The sequence below is a fragment of the Pinus tabuliformis genome, chromosome 7 (genome assembly GCF_031772625.1).
Source record: "Pinus tabuliformis cultivar Carrire ecotype Pingquan chromosome 7, CPIR1, whole genome shotgun sequence".
Classification (NCBI taxonomy): Eukaryota; Viridiplantae; Streptophyta; class Pinopsida; order Pinales; family Pinaceae; genus Pinus; species Pinus tabuliformis.
Genome location: NC_142293.1, coordinates 1,561,393,069 through 1,561,418,534, shown reverse-complemented (window position 1 = coordinate 1,561,418,534; position 25,466 = coordinate 1,561,393,069). Strand labels below are relative to the sequence as shown.

At 40.9% G+C, this 25,466-nt stretch overlaps 1 pseudogene; it reads right to left on the bottom strand.

Annotated features, from left to right (window-relative positions):
* Positions 1 to 646: 646 nt before the first annotated feature.
* On the bottom strand, positions 647 to 12,649 carry LOC149253992 (glucan endo-1,3-beta-glucosidase 11-like; annotated as a pseudogene).
* Positions 12,650 to 25,466: the final 12,817 nt, after the last annotated feature.

Here is a 25,466-nt window from a genome sequence, read left to right as displayed (position 1 = left end):
AAATAGTTAGTTTCCCATAAAAATGGAAGTCCTAATCGGTATTAAGGTTACAATTGTGTATAGGTAGTACTACCCATTTGAATAATGTGTCAAACATAAGCCAATATAGTAAATATATCTTGCAATTACAGACATTGTGTATATACCAATTCATGTATTCTCTAAAATATACATTGTTGACACCACATCAAAATTTCCTTCTCATTCCTCACTGAATATAAGAATTCTACTCCATACGTTCAAAACAATACAAATTATCCAATCCAGTAGGTTGTGATAACATGTTCTTAGCCTATAGTGCATGAAAAACATAAACACAAAGCTTCACTGGAGAAGCAAAATAAGTTCCCTGAATTTCATATCTAGGCAGTGGTACTATAAATACATATGCCAAATAAGCTCCTAGTGATTCTCTTAATACATGTGTCGATTAAGTTTAAATCACATTTTGGACAACCTGCTAAAATTCCTTAGGCTAACAAAATCGTTTGTAAGCACACCATCACAAATACCAACTGGTTCAGATAATGAGTATTGCAATCAGTCCAATGTTCTGGCAAAAGGATTGGCTTTTACAATCTTTGATATCCAAGAGGAAGGGATAATATTGAGTTACTGAAAGCACCTTGCCAATTTTATTTGATGCTCATTCTTGAGGATAGTGACAAGATCCATAGCCTAAACCAAAATAGCACATGATCTAACTAGTCAGACCCTCATTTTAATAGTTTATATTGAAAATTTTAGTGACCTGCAAGCTGGTATCTTCATGGAAATTTTGGTATAAAAAATTGAACTATACATTATCAAAGTGATTATAGTGCATATATTGGAATATATAAGAAGACAAAAAAAAGGAAAAAGTAAAGGAAGACATTCCCTAGAAGAGAAAATAAGTGGAATAATCCTTACTTGGATCAGTAAATGTGACCAGACCGGTGCCTTTGAAATCACAATTCTAGTACTTTCTACAGTGAATCTGATAGTAACTATTCATTGCATATGAAGCATGGGCATGAACATTATTTGGATTATATCAAGGTCCACCTTGATGAATTGAAGCACAATCTGCACCACCCATCCCACAAGAAAAATCCAAAGACCCTTGAAGAACGGATGGACCAGAACTTGGTTTTACAATGCAATAAACAACACTGCCAAGGCCCCCCTTGAACCTTTTGGTGGTCCTCATAATAAATAAATCTAGCTAGGTGGTGGGCTTGTAGGAGACAATATGGAGGACGACAAGATATACACCAACCATAAGTCAAATCTACATCATATACATTTGAATCATCCGGGTTTAGCAGCCCAAAGTTCCTCTCAATGGTTGGCCCTAGTTTATGGTTCTCATTAAAAAGTGCAAAAATAAAGGTCTTTATGATTCTATTAGGCCTCATTGGATTTCTTGCATTGGAAGTAACATGTTTGATGAATCCAGTGTTATAATTTCTAACATTCTTAGGATTCACTCCTATATCATCTAGGTCTCCTTTGGAAGGCCTTCCAGCCTCGGAGATAGTTACAAGGTGTTGACGGTGTTGGGCCCGCCAACATTCAGAGGATCTCCCCAGTATGAAGTCCCAACTAGACCTCACACCGTTTGGTGTAGGAGTCCCATCCGGTACGATGGACCGGTTTCCATTATCTTAAAGATATGCCTTGGCTCTTGCTTGTCATCATGTGAGAGTGGTCTGCTTTGTCTTTGAACAATGAGGTTCATGTGCTTGGTGAGTGCTGGTGTTACTTTTGTCAAGGTTCTTTCACTGCGGAGGGAGAGGGTGCAAGTGAGTCTCTAGTCGAAAGGGAAGAGTCCCAACTCTTTCAGAGACACACAACACAACATGACATGCTAAGCTTCTGGTGGAGTAGTCCACACGGATGTGGCAGTCAAAAACACACGGTGAAGGAATAATATGTACAACACCCAACGAAGCAGTCTACATGAGTGCGGAGGTCGTTATAACAAGTTTATAGGAAAGGTTTTGTCTAGTGTCTGGTGAGGCATCCCACACGGGCAAGACAACGTTAATGATTTATACAACACATTTTCATAAACATATGTATTAGAGAAACTGAAATAGTTCAACTATTTTAGCACAAGTTAAAGGAGCATGCATTACAAGTGTTCCAAGATTAGTCTTACAAACAACTACAATACATATGTGAAAATGTGTCGGCCTGTTAACAGGATTTTGAAATAAGCGAAAGTTCCAAGACACATCGGTACACCGTACATCACTAACTCCGTAAGAGGGGCATTGGAGCCTTTGTTCGCTCCTCATTGAAAAGATTACAAACTCTCAAGGCTATGTGGGAGGAGCCAAGGTGAAAAATTCCTTTGCATGTACAAATGAGGGGTATTTATATCCAAGGGTAAAACTGACCCTTGTGACGTTTGACTTCTCTAATGACTATTTGACTCTCCAAATTTACATGACTCTTCAGATTACGTGTGGGTCTCTTGGACTTCCACGTTACATTACATTGATTACAACAGTGTGGCCCAGAGTAGTGATGTGGCCGAGATGACCCATGACATGACTCAACACAACAACGCTGATATGTTCATGCTTTAGTGGTGTCCATGTCGAACTGAAGTGCTGCTGAGTGATGGATGTCTTCTTGGTGTATCATAGTTTCACATCCACATGGCAAGGTGTGCGGAGTCTTCGATGGTATTGGTGTTCGCTTGATGTTGCATGAGCACATTGTTCCTTCACTTGTACCTTGGCATGCTTTACATGTTTGTCCATTCGCGAAAAAATCTCCTCGCATACATTCTCCATTCGTGAAAAAATCTCCTCGCATAGATTGTCCGTTTGCGAAAAAATCTCCTCGCATACATTATCCATTCGTGAAAAAATATCCTCGCATGCATTGTCCATTCGCAAAAAAATCTACTCGCATGCTTTGTCGTTCGTCCGTTCATGAAAAAATCCCCTTGCATGTGCTCTACTTGTTCATCCCGTTCGTTGTCGCTTCGTGTCTCATCCATGTATATGTATCTTCAGTCACTCATGCCGAGACGACATCAAATCCATAAATCTCCTAGTCTACCATGATGCATTGTCATTCACTTTTGGATGTAGGTGATCGAGAGAGAGGATAAGGTTCTGAAACTACGCAAGGAATATTTCAAGCTAGGATGCGGGCTCTGGGCACTGCCTGTGAAAATTGCACAAAATTCACTAAGAGACTGAGATGGACAATCCAGATCAGCAGTGACTATGCACGGAATCTAGCTCGGCTGGCGAGAAGATCTACGCATTCTTTTGAGGGAAGCAGTGCAAAAATTAGAGGGGCTTGGCAGAAAAAAAACTACGCAATTCCTCCGGGGAGCTAGCAGCGGGCTGCAAGAGGCTTTCAGGGAAAAAATGTGAATTTTCTCAGGGAGCTAGTAGCGGGTTGCAAGAGTGTTGCTGGAAAAAACTGCGCAATTGCTGGGAGGTTGGCCTGTTGAACATCCTTGAGCAGTTTCTAAGCTGAGCGGGATGCTAGGTAGCTGGAGACTACTCATGAAATCTGTGCAGTTTTCGGGGTAAGCAATAGGCCGGTTGACTTGGTGACTGGCTGGAAAAACTGCGCAATTTTTTAGGGAGACAACGATGGAAACTGGGCGTATGTCTGACATGTCTGCACAATTTCTTCATTCAGCAGAGCAGGCATGCTTTGGAGATTTTGCACAATTTTTTGGGGGAGTGAGTCCTGAGGTCACTTCCCCTATCAAATTCTCTAGTTGACAAGCTGGAGGGTTGGTTGATTCGCTTTTGGGCAACGTAGATTGAGATGGGTTACTGAGAAAATTCTGTGCTATTCTGGATGACAGTCGGTCCAGTCGATTCTAGGATTGCGTAGTGCAAGTTGCCTGCGAGACAACCTCAAGCTCTGCACAATTCTGGGCAGTAGTACATGTTCATTGAGGGTTGAAACTGTGCAATGCAGCTCAACGAGGGTTCAAATGTTGGAGGGTGATCCGGTCGTCAGAACTTCATCAAAATGACTAAGTGTGTGAGTGAGTGAACTTGTGCATACGTGAACTTGCGAACACACACTCAACATGACTCAATGACAAGACACCTCAGACCATCAAGGCAACATAATATACTCAGTGTGACTGACCGACGGTGCAAGAAACAAGCGCGAGCGACCGCGACGACGCTTGCGCGACACTGCATACAACTTCATGTGTGAGTGTGACAGATGTTTACATATGAATACAACTTGTACAAATGAAGAGGGACCTTGTGCATGGCCAGAACATGGCTGCAAGTGTGACATTGTGACCAACATGCAAAAAGTTGTCCGTTGAATGGTCAAGTGAGGAGTGTGCAAAGACTCAACACGAGCTCATGGGATGAGCTTGAGTGCTTGTAAACATCAAGCGAAAAACCAAAGGAAGGCTTCGAAATTGAATGCAGGCCAAAATTTTAGAGGGTGTTGCAGCTGCTACAACACTTAGCGACACACTATTTGAATTCCAGCTTCTCTGTTTTGGTTCATTGACAGCACAGGGCCTTGGTCTTTCAAGGAGTATTGAATCGTTGTGCGGGTTACTTCGGCTTCCCCACTTACCCCATGGATAGACATGGTTCACCTTTCTCCAACTTAGTCAAACACAACACAAGTTTCAGCTTGATCACAGTGTTTTGAAGTCGGGAAGGGTAGTTTGGCTCGCAAGTTGAAAATTTTTAGAGTATAAGTTTTCATCTCTAGTGTTGCTCTACTGCCATTAGGCCTAGACAGTACCCTGGTGGAGTCACATAGGAACACACGCATTGCTCCACTACCAGCGAGCCTGGTCAGTACCCCGGTGGAGTTGCATGCTTCACCTCTCTGCGCAGGAAGCCTTTCTCTTCTTTCGCCTTTGTATATATACATACATATATATATATATATATATATATATATATATATATATATATATATATATATATATATATATATATATATATATATATATATAGATATATATATATCTATATATATATATATATATATATATATATATATATATATATATATATATATATATATATATATATATATATATATATATATATTAAGAGGAATGTGCATAGGCACTTATTTATTTTTTGGGCGAAAGAGGGATCTTGACTTATGAGAGGATAAGAGGTTGTTCCTTCATAGAATCATGTAGGACCTCTCACATCGGTTTTCTCGTTTAGATTTTCCCCTTCTCTGTTTCTACTAGTTGGATGAGCTTGAACACACAGAGCAGAACGCTGAGTATGGGCATGGGGTTTCCCAGTGTGGACACAAGTTCATGGTTGGACCCAAGATTCCCTTGCACATGGCTCATATTTTCCGTTAAGACTTCATCGGCTGAAGGTTATAACCAAGCACAGAGAAGACAGACACAGGACTGGACAAGTGCTGCAGTGTCACAAGACTCTTTGAATCTCAGCCACATACTCATTCAAAATCTAGAACTCAGTAGAGGGAAACACTTATTGAAAAAACCGAAAATAGTGTGGTATTAAGCAAACATAACAGAGCAAAGCAAAAATAACAAAGCAAAGTGAAAAGACAACAAGCAAGAAAAGTGAGCAAGCAAACAAACAAGCAAACTAGAAAGCAAAGACAAGCGAGAAATTAAACACTACTCCTACTCCTACTGTAAATGACTGTGGTTACATGAATGAAATTTCCAGTGAAGCCACCATAGGCATACTTGACCTACAACCACAAATATACAAGCGATTAAAAAAAATAAAAAATAGTGAAGGAATACAAAAACTAGACAAACTTTCACACGAGAGAGAAGGTCTCGCCTCTAGACCGAAAGATGTGTCACAACCACCTGTGTCAAAGATGTGTCACAGATGTTTACCTCTTTGGTGACTACAATTTTTCAACAAACCTTGGAGGCCTCTTGCCAGTGTGTGTTCTTCTGCACCAAGTTTCTTAGTGAGTGTGAGGAATGACTGAAGCTTGTTACCTACAACACGACTGGCCAAGTAAGATTGTTCCAACCATTCAGTGATTGGATCATAAAATTCGTGATGGCTATTTTGAAAGACTCGTGATCTTTGAGAAGATGGGTTCTTGATTTGAGAGAAGGGATCATGATAGGAACTTGGTATAGATAGATAAATCTGGTCATTCTCGTCATTCATGTCAAGACAATCAGGGTCTTCCATCGCCATTAGCGCAGGATGAAGTGCCTCGCCTGATTAAAAAAATTCTGAGGAGAAAGATGTTAGACGGTGAAGATCATTGCGCGTGAAGCGGCTATCATTGGATATACTCTTGGGAAAATGATAAACTACATGACAACCACCCAAGATAGAAGAAAAATCAGACCAGTTGGTCGAGATGCGAGATTCCCAGTTCGACATGAACAAAGAAAAAATTTGAACAATCTTGCGAACACTCTGAATGAGGGAACCGAGTTCACTGTGCAGTAGATATGACAGAACATCCACCTACAACTGGTGAAAAATTACGCAGGCATCATTGTCATCACAGAAGTGTAGAAAGGATGTCAGCACTGTGAATGTGTGAAACTAGTTGGGGTGTTATGAAATGAGAGTAACTTGATTCATATGAAAGTTTGTGTGCTCGTCATCACACAGGGAGATCGTTGGTGTAATGAGTGGGAATATTTGATGTGCAAAATTCGCAAGAAGACCAAGGGGCTGATTACAAGAGAGAACACCCAATAAGTATGATTATGGACAAAGATAGTCTTTGAGATGATCCACTTCGTTGTTGCATGATTGCATGAAGGACAAACACTCCCAACCCGAATTGGATGTAAGAGAGGTGCATGAATATGGACATGTTGTAATAGACTCATGGATTTTGTCATTAGTGAAAATTTGAAATTTTTAAATATCACACCCGGAATAGTAAATATTTACACGGGGATCCACGTCAAGTGAAATCATGCAGATAAACAGATTGTGTGTGAGAAATGAGATCTGATTTGGTTCGAGGGGCTTACCAGAGTCGCAAAGTCCTAACATAACCATCAACAGACATTGAAGTGCCTCGACTCCCTGGCACGTCCCAAAACTTTCCAGAATTGAAAAATTGCATTTTGAGATGTGAACCCGATCATGCATGGATTGAGGATGGTTGTTGTTGCTGATTTCAAAACTGCTCTTAGGATAACAACCATCTCTGTCACGGGCTTCATCAAAATTTTTAGCTTCAGCGAGCTAACTTGACGAGTTGTCTTCATGCAACTCACAAGATGACGATGAGTGGGAAGAGTCCTGTGCATTGAGACTGTTTTCATCATGGAAAACTTCACTACCTTGTATCGATCAAGGAGATAAATCACCAAATGAAGAAGCAAGATAACAGGGGGTATCTCCATCGCATGTAGATGCAATGTGAATGGTAGGACACATGGGAAAGTGAGGTGCAAAGGAAGTTTCGATATGGATGTCTGCTTTGATCGGTGTGCATTCCAGATCTAAGTTAGAGTGTACATGAGAGAATAATAGATCACATGATGTGCTTCACTATTCATCACAACATACAAAAGCATGGGAGTGATGACTTACCAAGACTGGAGGTTGATCGAAATAATTAATTGTGCATGATGTTTCACCAAGATTTGTGGATTGAGAATCGATCAAGAATGGAAGCTCAATGTTTTGATGTGAACCATTTTGAAACATAGAAGAGGAATTGATTGTGTCTTCACCTTCTTGCTCCTCTGCTTGTATAATGAGACTGCCTTTCACATGACTCGCAATTTGAGCCAGCAGCTTGAGAATCAAGAGGGTGCGTGCAACTAGCTTGTGAAGTGGATGGTTCAAGCGAGTCATGGTACAAGGAGTCATGGATTGTAAATGATGGAGGATGGAAGAGATGCATATTAGACTCGAGACTTGGGTTACGAACTATGATGTCCTCTTGCAGAATGGAGGAATGAGTCTTCTCCATAGGCTTTCTGAGCCATTATGGAATTTCCTTCATTGGAGTGGGAGACGGCTGAGAAGATGGGTTGGGAACATGATACACAGATTTCTCAGCTTTGTGACCACTGCACATATTTCTTAGCTTTCCGACCGCTGTGAAGGGGAACCTGCTTTGAGACCGAAAAGGGAGGAGGAAAAGGAACAAACGGGGTGTTGTACTCCTCCTCTGCAAACTGAGGGACCTCAGGTCTGCAAGACTCGAGGGAGAAGGGAAATAGAGAGGTTCACCGTGTTAGGAAACATGAACCAGGCATTTTAGCTCTTGGTTCATGAAGTCAAGGTCCACAAACCATTCAGGAATTTCATGACAGAGGTGAAGGAAGTGGGTAGCAAAGTCCTCAATTGATTCACCAAGCTTCATTCTTAAATGAGAGATTCTTTCATAGAAATCTTGGTGGTTACACTTATCAAAGGCTTGATGGAGCTCCTTGAGGAGAGTGAGAAGGGAATGGAAAGAAGCAGGTGGCAGGGTTCGACACCATCGATTAGAATGACCTTCAATGGTGAGGAATAAAAGTACATAAACAATCTCATCACTATCGATTTCATGAGATTCGTAGAAATGAAGAAAATCGTAAATGTGCTTAGTTACGGATGTCCTATCCTCACCTTCAAACTTTAACAAGGACAAGTGATCGAGAAGTTCATCGGGGATTTATAGTTGATTAAGGGAGAAATGAGAGAAACACCCCAGGGGCATGAATCATGTATAATCCATTTGGTAAGAGATTCAAGCCAAATGTAACAGGCTCAGCTTGTTATCTAGCCCTCCTTCTAGCATCAGAATGTTGATGGCGTTGGACCCGCCAACATTAAGAGGATCTCCTCGGTATGAAGTCCCAATTAGACCTCACACCGTTTGGCGTAGGAGTCCCATCCGGTATGATGGCCCGGTTGCCATTATCTTAAATATATGCCTTAGCTCTTTCTTTTCAGCACATGAGAGTTGTCTGCTTTGTCTTTGAACAATGAGGTTTGCATGCTTGGTGAGTGCTGGTGTTACTTGTGTCAAGGTTCTTACACTGCAAAGGGAGAGGGTGGAAGTGAGTCTCTAGTCAAAAGGGAGGATTCCCAACTCTATCAGATACACACAACACAACAAGACATGCACAGCTTCTGGCGGAGTAGTCCACACAGATGCGGCAGTCACAAACACACAATGAAGGAATAGCACATACAACACCCAGCGGAGTAGTCCACACGAGTGTGGCGGTTGTTATAACAAGTTTATGGGAAAGGTTTTATCTAGAGTCTAGCGAGGCAACCCACATGGAAAAGACATTGTTAACAACTTATACAACAAATTTTCATAAACATATGTATTAGAGAAACTAAAATAGTTCAATTGTTTAACACAGGTTAAAGCAACATGCATTACAAGTGTTCCAAGATTAGTCTTAAAAACAGTTACAATATGTGTGTGAAAACGTGCTGGCCTGTTAACAGGCTTTTGAATTAAGCGAAAGTTCCAAGACACATCAGTACACCACACATCACTAACCCCATAATAGGGACGTTGGAGCCACTGCTCGCTCCTCGAAGAAAATATTACAGATTCTCAAGGCTGTGTGGGAGGAGCCAAGGTGAAAAATTCCTTTGCATGTACAAATGAGGGGTATTTATAGCCAAGGGTAAAACTGGCCCTTGTGACTATTCGACTTCCCTCATGACTGTTTGACTTGTTTGATTTTTCAACTTTACATGACTCTTCAGATTACATGTGGATCTCTTGGACTTCCACGTTATATTGCATTGATTACAACAGTGTGGCTCACAGTAGTGACATGGACGAGATTACTCATGACATAAATCAACACGACAATGCTGATATGTTCATCCTGTTGGTGGTTTCCATGTCGAGCTGCAGTGTTGTTGAGTGATGGATGTCCTCTTGGTGTATCATAGCTTCAACTCCGCATGGCAAGGTGTGTGGAGTCTTCGATGGTCTTAGTGTTTGCTTGATGTTGCATGTGCACGTCGCTCCTTCGCTTTTACTTTCGCATGCTTCACGTGTTCGTCTGTTCGCGAAAAAATATCCTCGCATACATTATCCATTCGCAAAAAAATCTCCTTGCATACATTATCCGTTCACAAAAAAATCTCCTCGCATACATTGTCCATTCGCAAAAAAATTTCCTCGCATGCATTGTCTATTCTCGGAAAACAATCCTCGCATGCATTGTCGTTCGTCCGTTCGCGAACGAATCCCCTTGCATGTGCTCTCCTTGTTCATCCCATTCGTCATCACATCATGTATCATCCATGTACCTATATCTACAATTACTCATCACGAGATGACATCAAATCCATAAATCTCCTAGTCTAGCATGATGCATTGTCATTCACTTTCGGATGCAGGTGATCAAGAGAGATGACAAGGTTATGAAACTTCGCAAGGCAGATCTCAAGCTAGGATGCGGCCTCCTGGAACTACTGATGAAAATTACCTAGAAGTCAATGGGAGACTGAGATGGACAATATTGATCAACAACGACTGTCCGCGGGATCTGCTTCAGCTGGTGGGAATTTCTTCACAATTTTTGGGGGGAAGCACTGTAGGCAGCAGAGGGGCTTGGCAGCAAAAACTGTACAATTCCTTCGGGGAGCTGGCAGCGGGCTATAGGAGTGCTGCTAAAAACAATCGCGCAATTGCTGGGAGGCTAGCCCGCTAAACATCCTTGCGCAGTTTCTGAGCTGAGTGAGATGCTCGAAAGCTGAGGATTGCTCATGAAATTTGCGCAGTTTTATGGGTGAGCAACAGGCTGACTAACTAGGTAACTAGCTAGAAATACTGCGCAATTTTTTGAGGGAGACAGTGACGGACACTTGGTGTTTGTCCAGCATGTCTGTGCAATTTCTTTAGTTAACCGAGCGGGCATGCTTTGTAGATTTTGCACAATTTTTTTGGGGAGTGAGTCCTGGGGTCACTTCCTGGTCAAACTCTTCGGTTGACTAGATGGACGGTTGGTTGATTCGCTTATGGGAAATGCAGATTGAGATGGTTTAGGGATAAACTTATGCGTTGTTCTAGATGAGAGTCGGTCCCATCGATTCTAGGATTGTGCAATGCAAGCTACTTGGGAGACAACCTCAAACTCTGTGCAATTCTAGGTAGCAGTACATGTTCAGTGAGGGTTGAAACCGCGCAATGAAATTCAATGAGGGTTCGACTGTTGGAGGGTGATCCGGTCGTCATAACTTCAGCAAAATGACTAAGTGTGTGAGCAAGTGAACTTGTGCATATGCGACCTTGCGAACACACACTCAACATGACTCGAGGATAAGACGCGTCAGACAATCAAGACAACATATACTTAGTGTGACTAATCGACGACGCAAGTGACAAGCATGACACTTGTGATAGATCGTTGATCAATTGCGACGACACCTGCGTGACAACGCATACAACTTTGTGTGTGAGTGTGACAAATGTTTAAATATCGAATACAACTCGTACACACGAAATGAGACCTTGTGTATGGCTAGAACATGGATGCAAGCGTGACATTGTGACCAACATAAAAAAATTGCCCATTAAACTGTCAAGCGAGGAGGGTGCAAAGACTCAACACAAGCTCACAGGATGAGCTCGATTTCTTATGAACATCAAGGGAAAAACCCAAGGAAGGCTCGAAATTGAATGCAGGCCAAAATTTTGGAGGGAGTTGTAGCCACTACAACACATTGATAGTTCCGTTACGACCCAAATCAACCATAGAAGAGTAAACATAATGATTTTTAGCATCTAGCATATTGTTATAGGTCAACCCTTTTGGATCTGAAATCCCTGGAGATTGCCCAAACATCACATAGTCCAAGGAAACTTCTTTGGGATTGTCTCTGCATGAAAAATAAGGATATGCATTCAACATAAATGGAGCACCTGTATCATCCAAGAGTTTGAGGAGAGGCTTCATAATTGGTAGCAAACTAGTAGAAAATGTGGATGTCGAAGGAGGAAAGGAACTTGAAAGGATAGCCATATTGTGTGGAGTATGTACCTTAATCTTGTCATCGAAGCCTAAAGCAACCAAACTAGAATGAATGTTAAGTATTGCAAGCACTAGAGAAGAGTCTAATGACCCAACACTATTTTTAAGGACCTCATTCCCTACGATGATTATAACTATTAAGGTTAAAGGGTAGTAAGGAGGAATCCTCTGAGCCACCCAAGCTTGGCCTACTATTGGGCTTTCACTTATCCTCTATAATTTCTCATTCTCAAGACCCACAAGAATTGTAATGCCTGTGTTGGAAAATTCTTATAGTATAGAGGAATTTGAGTTGTAGATCTTGACTTTATTGATAATGGTGTTTCCAAGCATCTTGGCTACCTGCTTCGGTGATGGGAAATCGTTAGTTTCTGTTCCAAAGTTTACACCAATTTCAGGGTTTGGCTGCAGTGATGTCTCTAGCTCATTTTTCCCTGCAATGTGCATACCAAACAACATACAACCATAACCCACATTAACCCAATTTTTTGGCCTTATTGGATTGAGGAACCCTTGAAATTTAAAAACACCACATTAACACAACATGAAACCATTGATGCTTCGAAACAAATCATCTGTATATATATGCAATGGATAATGAAGTTCTTAGATCGAGTTCTTACCTGTTGAAATTAAAAGAACTAAAATATAGACAACAACCAATAGAGTTTTACATGAATGCAATCTCTGACAATCCATCTTGAACAAAGATACAGTCATGAGACCTTCAATGTAACTCTAGATTACTGCCCTTATTGGCTTAGAAAGATAAATTCTTGCATTCTCTATGCATTACACCCATACCAACTTCTTATTCTGAAATTTGCTTCTAAATCCGAGACCAAGATATTGTCTAATACACTCACAGGGATGAGTAAAGTACCATACAGCTTCCTCTAGGACAAGCCTCTAGACTGAATCAACCAAGTGTATACTATCTAATAACATGAACCCTACTAAGCTTCTAGAAAGATGCTACAACACCATACACACCACATGGCTATCTACCATGAAAGTACGTAATGGTAGAATCTAGCCATTAGAGATAATTAATTAAAATATATATTAATATTAATCACAGTTTATTTATCAACTCAGGAGGGAGGGAGACAGGAAAAATAGTTCTGTTTTGGGAGAATTTCAAGCCTCAATATGATCAATGGCTGGGGAGAGAGTGGTTATTTATGTCACTAGATTCTATAACTAACTTTAACACTATTAAAAACAAATAATACCAAATTGTAGGCCACTATACACACGTCTAACCTTACCAGGTCAAGATGCTTGTCATAGAATTGGGGTGTGTTAACACCCAGGTTGTTCCCTTTGACTCCCAAGGGAATACGGCCGGGGTAACCACTAACCAATCTTTGGATTACAGCTTCTAGCCAGACTGTAATCAGAGAGGGCTCTCTCTTTAAAGGTTTGTCTGTGTTTTGTGAAGATTTTAGGCTAGTTATGAGTTTAGGGTTTGGTTTTATGTTTTGGTTGAGGGATGTCTTCTGTACCTAAGGTGGAAATCTTCAAATAGTTCTAGTCCATTGGACAATGGAGTCTGTGGCTACCGGTTTTCTGAGATATTAAGTTGAGTTGCTGAAACTGCAGGGCCATTCAAATACATCATGAAACAAAATTTAAATTGTGATTATGAGGTGTGTTTAACCAGTGAAAAGCAATTAAGAATTCTCCACTAAGCTGAGGGTGTAAGAAAGAGATATATTGCACAGGAGCAAACTTGAATTCCTGAAACAACAATCACTTGTGAAAGATATAGTTTGGAGGTGCAGCAGTTAAGAATTACACCTTATGACTATAACTGAAGAAAGACATTTATAACAGCATAGATTGAGTTCAGGGTACTATGTGAATAAATCCTGGAACTATTCTTTTTCTCTGCCATTTAACTTATGAAACACAGAAACATGAATGAGCTATGAAAGGATAACAAAAAAGACACATAACGAAGAGTTTTTAAGGAAAACTTATTGTGCCATGAAGTACGCAGGAATCCTGTAACATTCAGCAAAACACCACAATGACTCAGATAACGCAGAGCTTTGGAAATTCCATCATCCTTTGTATTAATACTCTGAAAATTTACAGCATAAGAAACTCTAGAAGAGAAATCAACAACAACCCCTGCAAACTTATGCGAGGGGGGAATATATACAAACGGTGATACAAAATATCTGAAGCGTTGAGTCATCTGAGAAATAAATATGTTCACCAACTTGTACAGAACAACAGATAAGAAGTTATTATAGCTTTGAATACAACATAAATGCTTTTCAATTCTGTCAGAAAACTTTTTTGACCTTTGGAGGCCACTGAGTCGGTTGAATGTTCTGTTATAAATGATGAATGACGTGTCTTTGTAGCTCTGTCATCATGTAGCTTTTTGGACCTGTCACCTGTGACTGTCAGTGCTGCTTTAGTGGCCGAATAGTTTTGCTGAGTTGGCTCAGCCCATTCTTCTCCATACATGCTGATTTTATTTTCCTGTGCATGATAACTTATATATTAAAATGAAAAAACTTGAATACAGGCTTTGGTTTACAGTATTAACTGTATCATATTGGTCCAGACCTCCTGTGTGGGCAATTGATGTCTCAGGATTGCTTCTAGAGTCTCATCTGCCTCTGTGTATTTGTAGAAATTTGGAGGCACTTCAAACAAATGATTGATCTCATTCATGATGAAAAGTAGGTTCTCAACCCTGTTGTAGAGACTCTGCCCCGATGCTGGCCCTGATTCTTCTGAAGTGCTGGGTCTTTCTGTAATCTGATTTGTAGCAAATGTGTTGACCCTTTTGGCATAATTTTCATGGGAAAGTAGTCTTCCTGCACTGTTCAGTAAGCTAGGAAGACCTCTGTTCTTCAAGGCTACAAATTTGTCCATGAATTTATTAACCTCTGTCTGCATATCCTGGCTTCTTCTTTCTAGTGTTTGCACCAGGCTTCTTAGTGTTAGGACTCTTTTTATTAGCTGGATGGTTTCAGTTCTACTGGAGATTCCCATTGTTGCCAGCTGAGCACTTGTTCTGTTACTAAGCACATTAATCATTCTATTGGCAACCTCAGGCATATTGCCTAGAGATGCCCTTGATCTCTGGATTTCTCTGTGTGCTTTTCCTATGAGCTCTATTTGCTCATGAATGGTCTCAATGTATTGCCATTGATTAGTTATGGATTGGCCAATGTTGGCCCATAGGACTGTCTTGAGTTCAGCCACTACTTTATCAAGTGTGAGCTCCTTCTCCAGCTCCTTTATCTTCTCTTTGAGAGCCTTTATCTCTCTTCCTTTCTCAGCAACACTTTGTTTTGATTTATCATATCTTTCATTCAACTTGACCAAATTTTCCCTGGCCTCATTTAATTCTGCCATTTGGGCTTCCAGGGCTTGGATTTCATTTCTCAGTTTCTGCATGTCCAGGCTTGGAGCCTGCTCTGTTGTTGGCGCTGGTGCTGATGTGGAAGGCGCTGCCTGTTCTGTCTGTTCAGTGGGAGGAGCAGTAGTTTGAGGAGGCTCCTCAAGGTTGATTATCTCTGGAGGAGGCTGAGATGTTTGTCCTCCTTCTTTTTGTTGTAATGCTGCCTGTAGTGCAGCCTGTGCAGCCTCTGATTCTCCCAATTTCTCCTGTGTCTGGATCAGCTGTTTGTATAATGACACCAGCATAGCTGCTGCATCTTGGTCATGTCTCAGCTGGGCAACTTCTCCAGTTTGTGGGTGAATGGTTGCTGGGACTTTTACCATTTTCCTTAGTGCTGCCATATCTGCATCTCTCAACTTCAATAATTCTTGTACAGCCTCGATGTCCTTGGGATCATGCCCAAGTTCTATGATTATCTCCTCTAAGGCTTTGATTCTATTGTCCTTTGCTTGAGAGGATGCTCTCTCCAACTCAAGTTGGGCAGCTGTATTATTTAGGCTATTTTCTAGCCTGTAGTTCTCCAATGTCTTATCCGCCAAGGAGGCATACACCATCTCACCCGTTTGCTTATGTAATTCGATTTTATCCATTGGGTGGATGTCCTTGGCAAGGACCTCAAGGTTGGTCCTTATGTAATCTGCAGCTGACTGCGGCTGCAACACTGCTGGCGTAAAATGGCTCATGATCATTTTGCCCTGCTGGACATCATATGCAGACATTAGTCTTTGCTGGTTAGTGGGAGCCATTTTCAACAAATGATTATATAGTTGTATTCGTATGGGCTCATTCCTCTTCTTTATATCAATGAATTGTTGCTTGATGCCCAGTTCACCTCCTCCTTGCTGGCTTGAGGAGCTGACTTCTCCTCCGATCATCCTCTCTTGTTCCTGCTGGAAGGAACTTGCTGATGCTTCCATACTAGGTGGGCCCATGCCCAAAGATTGCCCTATAGGCATTTCTTCCTCTGAGAGGGGATTCATTCTGTGTCTCTTCTCCCCATGAGTTGTTGATGTTGTGAGGGGAGTTTCTCTGTCCCTCTTTCTACTTATGTCTTCTTTTTGTGGGGTTTGGAGGACTGAGGCCTCCACTGTTGTCTCCTGCCTAGGAGGCAGAGTGTCCTGAGCTTGCTGCCCGGTGGATTTTGGGGCCTGTGATGTTTGCTCTTGTTGCACTGGCTGTTCTTTTTCTTGCTGCCCCCCTTGTTGCTGTTGTACCTGTTGCTGTTGCTGCACTTCCTGCTGTTGTACCTGTTCATGAGGTGGCTGCTCTGGCTCCATCTCTTTCTCTTTGCCTTTGCTAGAGATTTGATCAGTAGGTTTGGCTGCCTGCTGATGTGATGTGGAGGATGAGGCAGCTGCTCCCACTTGAGTGCCTGGAAGAGCAAATACCTGTGCACAAAGCTCTAAGTCAGCCATCTTTTGGAGATTTTTAACTGCTCTTTGATTTAATTCTTCTTGTGTGACAGCTTCCTCTAAGGTGCCTCTCCTCCACTTTATTTGATTTGCATATTTTTCTATGTGAGGCAACCTTACGTGGTCATAACTGGCCAGCCTATACTTGACCCTTCTTAAAGTTATGAAGTGATTGGGGTCATAAGGTTTCCAAAGGAAACTGGTCTGTAGGCCAAGGGATTCTAGCATTCTGTCTGCTTCTTGCCAACCTTCCTCCCTTTTGTTGTAAATGAAGTGGCCTAATTGGTTTCTTACTTTGCGCTGTGCCTTCTTGCCTTTGCCTGAAAAATGTAGCACATCAACGTTCCCAAATTGCCTGAAGTATTCAAGGGCAAACAATCTCATGGGCACATATTTAGGCAGTCTGTAAGGGGGCAACTCACACCCATATATTCTGATGACTGTGTGGTTTTGGTAATAGTACCAATCCCCAATGCTGTATACCTTGGACATCTGAACAATCCTCTGCATCTCATCAGTTAGTCTAGGAGGAGGTGAGCTCAGAAGCAGAGACATGGCTGGGTGGATGAAAAGGTCTATAAACTCACAATAAGTGTATGGAGAACAAGATCTACAGTGGATAGCAGAGGACCAATAGACTACTGAGCTTGGATTGCCTTGTGCATCCACTCTCTTCATAGGAAATTGAAATTTCTCATGTTGATAATACAAAATTAAGTGGTAGATGTAGGAGGTGTATCTAAACACCCTTTCTCTTGAAGAGTTCATCAATTGCTCATGTATTTTGTCAGATATGTAGGTGGCATAGTCATAGCAGATTGGAGGCTTGCCAGGGGAAAACATGAGCATCATCACCAGCACAGTTTCATCAACAAACTCAATTGAATTATAGCCCATAATGGGACTGATCATGTCTACAAGGTCCCTGCCCAATTGGTTGAGGTAAACATGAGAAATGGGAGGGTACTTCACAGTGTCAGAGTCAATGTACAATTGATTTAGTTTGGTGACCTGAGCATCTGTCAATTTAGCTCCTTGCTTTATCAGATCAGTCAGTGATAAAGGAACCAATTTCTTCTCAGTTTTGAAGTGCAACATCTCTCTGATGGCTTCAGGGGTGACATAGAAAACAACTGAGCCTGAAGGGTCAATCGCAGCCCTATGAGTGGCGTCGTAGCAGTCAGCACATAGGTGGATTAGGTCAGGGAACTGGTTGACCTGAGGGAGCTTGAACATAGGGAGGAAAGAATCCCAAATGCCCAATACATCTGTTCCAGTCTCATGTTTAATCTTCAATTCGTTTAACAAGTGGATCTGGTACTTGCTGTGCATTAGCATTTCTTCTGATATTTGATAATCCAAGTCTGCTAATGGTTGCCATTCCAATTCTCTCTGAGGGGCATTTAATGGAGCAATACTCAAGGCTACAGGAGCTACTGGTGCATCCATGGTTACTTTAGGATTCTGTTTGTATGCACTGGTGTTACTATGCAGAGCAACACAAAGGAGTATTTCTTGGAGAGAGAGGTGATTTACTGAGGAACAAAGGATAAAATGGCAATGGCAGCAATTGAAACACTGCACAGAGCACTGATAGGGGAAATGCTTGGCCTTAAAGACTCTCTTTACGGTAAATCGATGCAGCTTGGGTTCTCAGTTCACGAATGCGCGAACTAACTATATGCTTTGTGAAAACTCGAGTAAACAAGGCTCTGTAGGCGAATTTCGACTTTACAACTTAAAATGGAGGCTAGCCACAGGGGATTTAGCGGTAAACACAATGTTTTCTTACTCTTTAAGCTATTGTTGGAGAATGCAGGATAAAACCAGACGCAGAGGGAATGACTGGGGTAAATACCTGATAAACTGTCGGCAATAGTCACAAATCCAGGAGGAATTGGCGCACCAACGGTCCTTGGGTCGAATTCAGCAGGTTGACGCTTGTTTGGTCGTAAAATACATGCAGAGGTGCAACAGTCGTTTTTGTAAAAGTAATAAAAAACACGACTTTTTGGCCAAAATATGGATTTTTGGGTTATTTGGCGCTTTTTGTGGATGACGTCAGCATGACGTCATCAGGTGGGGTCAAGGTCGGATGACGTCAGCATGACGTCATCGAGTGACGTGGCGGCTTGAGAGTGGTCCACGGGGATGGTGAGGTGGAGGGCAGGTTAGAGCAGTGGCGGACGGGGGCACTGACACGGCGGTGATGTAGCAGTGACGCGATAATGACGTGGTAGTGACGTTAGCAAGGCGGGTTGACAAAAACCAGAAATGGTAAGCGGTATAATATCGCACCGCTCTCTATACGGAAGCGGAATTGTCAGAGAGCGCTCCGATACGATTTGGGGGTGACGCGTGGCAGAGGCCTGACGTCACCCTCTGACAAATTTTGGAAGGTAACTTACGGACGTCGGGCCCGGTCCGAAATGCATGAGAGCCGTCGGATGAAGAGGGCCAGATCCGACGGTCGACGGATCGTTAAGGTGCCAGGTTGATATGGACATGGGCGGGGATTAAAATAATATATTTGTTTGAAAAGCGTGCCCAGCGGGATTGTGGACTTTGGCGAATTTGTATGAGTTTTCAAAGTATTTTATCAAAATGCGCATTGCGCCAATACTTTGGGTTAAATGGGAAAAGTGGGTTTTTATGTATATTTTGCAAATGAAGCAGGTTAGGGGTGAAAATGGGGTTTTTTACAAGGTTCTTTAGCAAATGAAGGGGTTAATGGCTTAGATAACTTCTGAAGGGGGAAGAGGGGTAGGGTTTGGGTTCTTAAACTGACCAGAGGTCAATTTAATCCCTAACTGTGAACATATGGCTATAATGCCAGGGGGGAAGGGATATTTATAGAATGCTTGGGGTTTATACACCATAGTGTTTATAATAATAGGGAAAAGGTAACATGGGGATTTAGATACTAAGGAGTTAGGGGTTAATATGAATGGAAGAAGTGAATGAGGAGTTATATCACTAAGTTTATATAAAAAACAACTTAGCTTAGGGAGTAGATCAAAATGAAAAGAATTTTAGACAAGAGATGTGGCTTTTAAAGGAATAAGAACCAACATCAAACCTTAAATTCTTTCATGAACACAACTGATGAAGGGATGTTAGTAATGAATGTGAAAGGGGAGAAAAGGGAGTTAGTCATGCTCCTTTGCTTTGCTGCAACATGATGGAGAAGAGGAGCTTCTCTATCCACTGATGTTCCTTTATGCTAGACCAGCAGAACTCATTTGAAAGTAATAACATTTCTGCAACCCCATCTGCCTACCCATCTACTTGCCTAGCATTTTTTGTTTCTTCATGGAGGGTGCACTTAGACTTGCAGACCCTTATGTGCCTTTTCTTTTCTTTTGGCTTTTTCTTTTGATTTTCTATCTAGAACTACCCTTATTACTTCCAAGGTCCCAGATTAAGTAGTTGGGAACCTTAATTCTCTACCTAACTTCTGGTCTGCCAAGATTAAACAGTTTGGACAGACTTCTTTCTCTATTCTACAACAAAAAATTGAAACATGGCATGATCCAGATTAGGCTGTTGGACCATCCATCAAAATTGAGACAACATCAAGCTATACACACATCAAGCTATATACACATGTTGCCTTTCCTTGAAAATATGGGATCTTTGCATCATCAAAGCAGAGCATATTTGGAACTTTCTTTGCCAATCATGAAATATGAAACCTATTGGTATAGGTAGCTAACAGTGGCTCCACATGGGGATGGTTTTTCCATTTGAAAGACCAAGAACAGCAGGTCAGAATGCCTTGGCCCTTGACTTCTTGTATCAAAACTTGGAGTATTCCTCTTTGAAATCCCAAAATTGTGCTCTTCCCATCTTGGTAAATCTCTGAACTTATTTGCCTTTTGCTGATAACTAATAAAACTTGAGAAACTGCATTTTTACATGTTAACAGAAAGTAATATATACACCTGAAAGAAAGTAATATATACACCTGAGTATGTACAAGGGAGAATTAGGCTGCAGTCATGGATAGTAGTCAAAATAGTGCTTCAACATCCTGCCATTTACATGACCTTCATCCAAGTCAGCTTCACCAAGACTCTTAAGGAAATAAGTATTGTTTCCTTGTACTGCTTGAATAGCAAATGGTCCTCTCCAAAGGGAATCAAATTTTCCATGTTTTCCTTTGTCTTCCCTTCTTGAATCCCATTTGAGGACTTTATCACCTATGTTGAAATCTTCTGCCTTAGTCCTTCTATCAAAAGCTTTCTTTAATTTTTCTTGTAAAACTTGAACTCTGCTATAAACTTGATCTCTAGTTTGCTGCAAACATATTATTTGATTGATCCTTCTTTGCATATCATTGGGCTCAGCTTGACTTTCTTGAAGAAGTTTCATGACAGGAACCCCTAGTGATGAAGGAAATTTGGCTTCTAGTCCATAGACTAACTCATATGGGCTGATCCCAATTGATCTCTTGGTTGTTAGTCTATCTGCCCATAGGGCATTGACAAGCTTCTTATGCCAATTCTTCTTATTTTCTTCCAACACTTTCTTTATGATGTTTACAAGGCTTTTATTTGATGATTCTGCTAGGCCATTTCCTTGGGGATAGTATGCAGTAGAATGGCCCAGGGTAATCTGAAATTTGTGGCAGAAATTCACCATCTTCTTAGATCTGAAGGCAAAAACATTTTCTATTATTATCTTATCAGGACAACCAAATCTAGAAAGAATATTGATCTCCAGGAACTGAATGATAGTGGAATCATTTTCTTGTCTGCATGGAACAGCTTCAATCCATTTAGTAAAGTAGTCTGTAGCTGTTAGAATCCATCTATGTTGGCCTGAAGATGAGGGATGAATTTCTCCAATGAAATCCAAGCCCCATTGTTGAAAAGGTCTCTCTGTTGCAATAGGCCTCAAAGGAAGTGGCAGTAACTTTCTCTTTCCCTCAAACACTTGACACTTATGACATGAGGTGGTGAATTTCTTGACATCAGAGAAAACAGTGGGCCAATAGTAACCAGCCCTCAGTATCTTATCCACAGTGGACTTCCAATACAAGTGTCCACCACAGTCACCTGCATGAAATTCTTTGGTGACATTGTTAGTCTCATTCTCAATCAGGCAGTTTAACAATATACCCTCATGGTTTTTCCAAAGCAAATTGCCATCCATAACACAAAATCTTGAAGCTTTCATTTTTAGGAACCTACATTTAGTTCTGGACAATCCTGGGGGACCACACAGGTTTTGTAACACATAACAGATATCTGAATACCAAGGGGATTGTTCAAAGGCTACATTGATCTTTGGAGTCGCCAGCTCCGGTTCATTGTCCAGCTGGTTTATGTCTAAGGCTTGGAAGTTTGCTTCTGTCATTAGTTTGGCCAAACCTTGCCCTTTTATTAGTTTTGTAGGTTTTATTTCAATATCAAATTCCAAAATGTTGGCAATCCATTTCCCTCTTCTGCCCTCTAAGTTTTCTTGTGTGAGTATGTCTTTCACAATGGGACTTGGCACATAAGCTATAACATGGGAATAAAGGATGTAAATCCTGAAGTCTTTAATGGCCTTGACCAAAGCATAAGCTTGTTTTTCCATGACCTGATATTTCAGAGGTGCATCTCTAAGAGCTCTACTAAAGAAAGCAATGGGTTTCTCATTTCCTTGGTCATCTTTCTGTAATAGAACAGTAGCAATGGTATGCTGCGAGGCAAAAGAAAAAATGATAAATTCTCTATCAAATTGGGGATTTGTTAAGACGTGGGTTTGGGTAAGGGCCAATTTTATACCTTCAAAGGTTTGATTTGCTTCTACTGTCCATTTCACTTTTGAATCCTTCTTTAGCATATTGTTCAATAATCTGATCAGTTTTGCTAAGTTTGGGATAAACCTTCTTAAGAAATTGATCTTCCCTAAGAAAGCTTGCAATTCTTTGATGTTTCTTGGGTGGGGCATTTGTAAGATAGCTTGTATCCTGTCTAGGTCAATTCTTATGCCATCCTTTGAAATGATATGCCCTAAGAGCTTGCCTTCTTCCAAACCAAATAGAGACTTCTTGGGATTCAAGGAAATTCCATATTTCCTACATGTTAAGAAGATATGCTTTAAATGCTTCAAGTGTTCTTGGTCAGATTTTGAGAAAGGTGTGAGGTCATCCAAATAAATGACAAGAAAGTCATGAATATCTTTGGCAAAAGCAATATCCATTGCTCTTTGAAATGTTGCCCCTGCATTTTTCAATCCAAAAGGCATTTTTACATATTTGAAAGTTCCCCATGGGGTTGTGAATGCAGTTTTGTCTTGATCATCAGGGTGCACTAGGATTTGATTAAAGCCTGAGAATCCATCAATTAATGAGATCCTTGAGGCCCCTACCACTCTTTGGAGAATGTGATCCATCTTAGGTAAGGGATAGTTGTCTTTGAGGGACACTTGGTTTAGATTTCTAAGATCAACACAAAGTCTTATCTCACCAGTTTTCTTTCTTGTAGGTACCAAATTAGAAATCCAATCAGAAAACCTGATGGGTGCTATGATGCCAGCTTTAAACATTTTTTGCAGTTCTTTTTCGATTGAAGGGAGAAGCATGGGATTGATCCTTCTCAATTTCTGCTTAAATGGCTTTTGATTAGGCTTGAGAGGGATAGTATGCTGGCTAACCGAGGTGTCATAGGATTTTAAATCCTCATAACCCCATGCAAAGACATCTTGAAACTCTTTGAAGAGGTCAATGTATTTAGGTTTTTGATCAGGAGGTAAGGATGCAGACAATTTTATTATTTTGGGCTTCTCAATAGTTCCAATGTTGCATTCCTCAATGGCAGCATTAAGGGGCTGAATTTTTGGTTTTCTAGGGATATCATTTGAGTCAAAGATGTCCTCTAATGGAGTTAGGCCTGTTGGAAGAAAATTGTCTTTCAACTCTATGATCTCAGCCTCTGTAGCAGCTATTTCTTCATAATTGTTTGTTGAATTTCTTGTAGGTTGTTTTTGTTAAAAATTGTTGGATGTAGGATTTGGTGAGCTGTCTTGGGTGATATAGGCTTGTTGTTCTGTTCACTCTGTATTTGTGATTGACTTGCTCCCTCAGTGTCAATGTTTAATCCTGCAAATTCTTGTTGTAAGGTCAAGAAATTATTTATTTGTGTATCATCTTCAAATACTTGCCAATCTTTAACATTGTTTGGAACAGAAGGTCTGTGTCTTACCTCAGTTGTAAAGCAATGGCCAGGTTCAAAGGGTAGCTTGCAGGTACTTGCAAATGTGGCTAAACTATGAGCATGAAGATTGTGGGTCCTAGAAATTTTGGCGATTTGAAATTCAGTGAAGGAGTTTAGTATTTCAGCAACAACAGATCTATAAGATCTCAGTCTTTTGTCATTGGTGACAAAATTACCCTTTACTTGTTGGACAACTAGGTCTGAATCTCCTAGTATTGAAACCTTTGTGGCTTGTAAGAATTTTACTAGTTTGAGGCCTAGTAAAAGAGCTTCATATTCTGCCATGTTATTAGTGCATCTGAAATTTAGCCTATAGGCTCGACCTTCTGCATGATTGTTTTGCTTGTTATGTATCCAAACTCCAGCTCCTGCCCCTAATTTGTTGACTGACCCATCAAATTCAAGGAACCATAGGATCTCTTGTTCTAGGGGAGACTTAATAACTTCTCTGTGATCTGGGATTGTGAGTTGAAGTTCTGGTTTTTCATTTAGTTTGTCTTTTAGGACAGTCTCATCACTTGATTGGATCAGCTTTATTTCTAGAGCAATAGCTTGTTCATTAATGTCCTGATATTGTTTGAGTGTCTTGGTTTCATCATCATTTGAAAGACCTGAATTATCATTGAAGAGAATATATGAATCTATGTCAGAATGGACAACATATATGGGAAAGTTTTGAGGTTTTTCTTCATTGTTGACCATGTATTTCATAAGTGACTCTCTATATAACCTCTTGGGTTGACCAAAGACTGAGATGGTGGCATATGACATGTCTAATTGTAGGGAACCTTGGAGTTTAGCCCCCCATGATCTTGATAATAGCATCCCATATTTGGGTGGGATATCAGCAACTACAACGTCCATTAGAATTGTTTTATTTGGGTACTGAACTAGGGACACACATAAGTCTTTTATTAAGCCTAAACACTTAACTTGGCTGGAGTCAAATGAGAATAGGTCCTTATATGGTCTTGTAATATCTAGATTCAATCTTTCCATGACTGATTTAGGCATCAAGTTGTGAGAGGCACTTGAGTCAAACATTGCATTGTGTAGTATCTTATCATGAACATGCAGGCTGACATAGAAAGGTAAGACCCCTGTAACTGCTGTCTTTCCATCAACCTCTGGACCGAAAAGCAATTCTGGGGTGTCATCCAACACATTGACATTATCTTTATTACGAGTAATTTGAAGGGACTTCTTGCTTTGTTGTCTATAAATGTCATGCTTAGCTAGTTCTGAAAGAGGAATAGCTACCTTCAATTTGCCAATTTCAGCTTCTAAGTCAAAGGGTCTTTCAGATGGGATCTTGGTGTTGTGGGTGACAGCCTTTTCCTTGTTCACTAAGTCTTCTTCTTGATTCTTTTCTTGATCTTGAGGCTTGTCCTTCTTACTCATCTCTTGAGGAGTATTACTTGGATTAGGGTGCAAGGGTGATGTAGCCATAGGCTGTTGTTTTGAAGGCA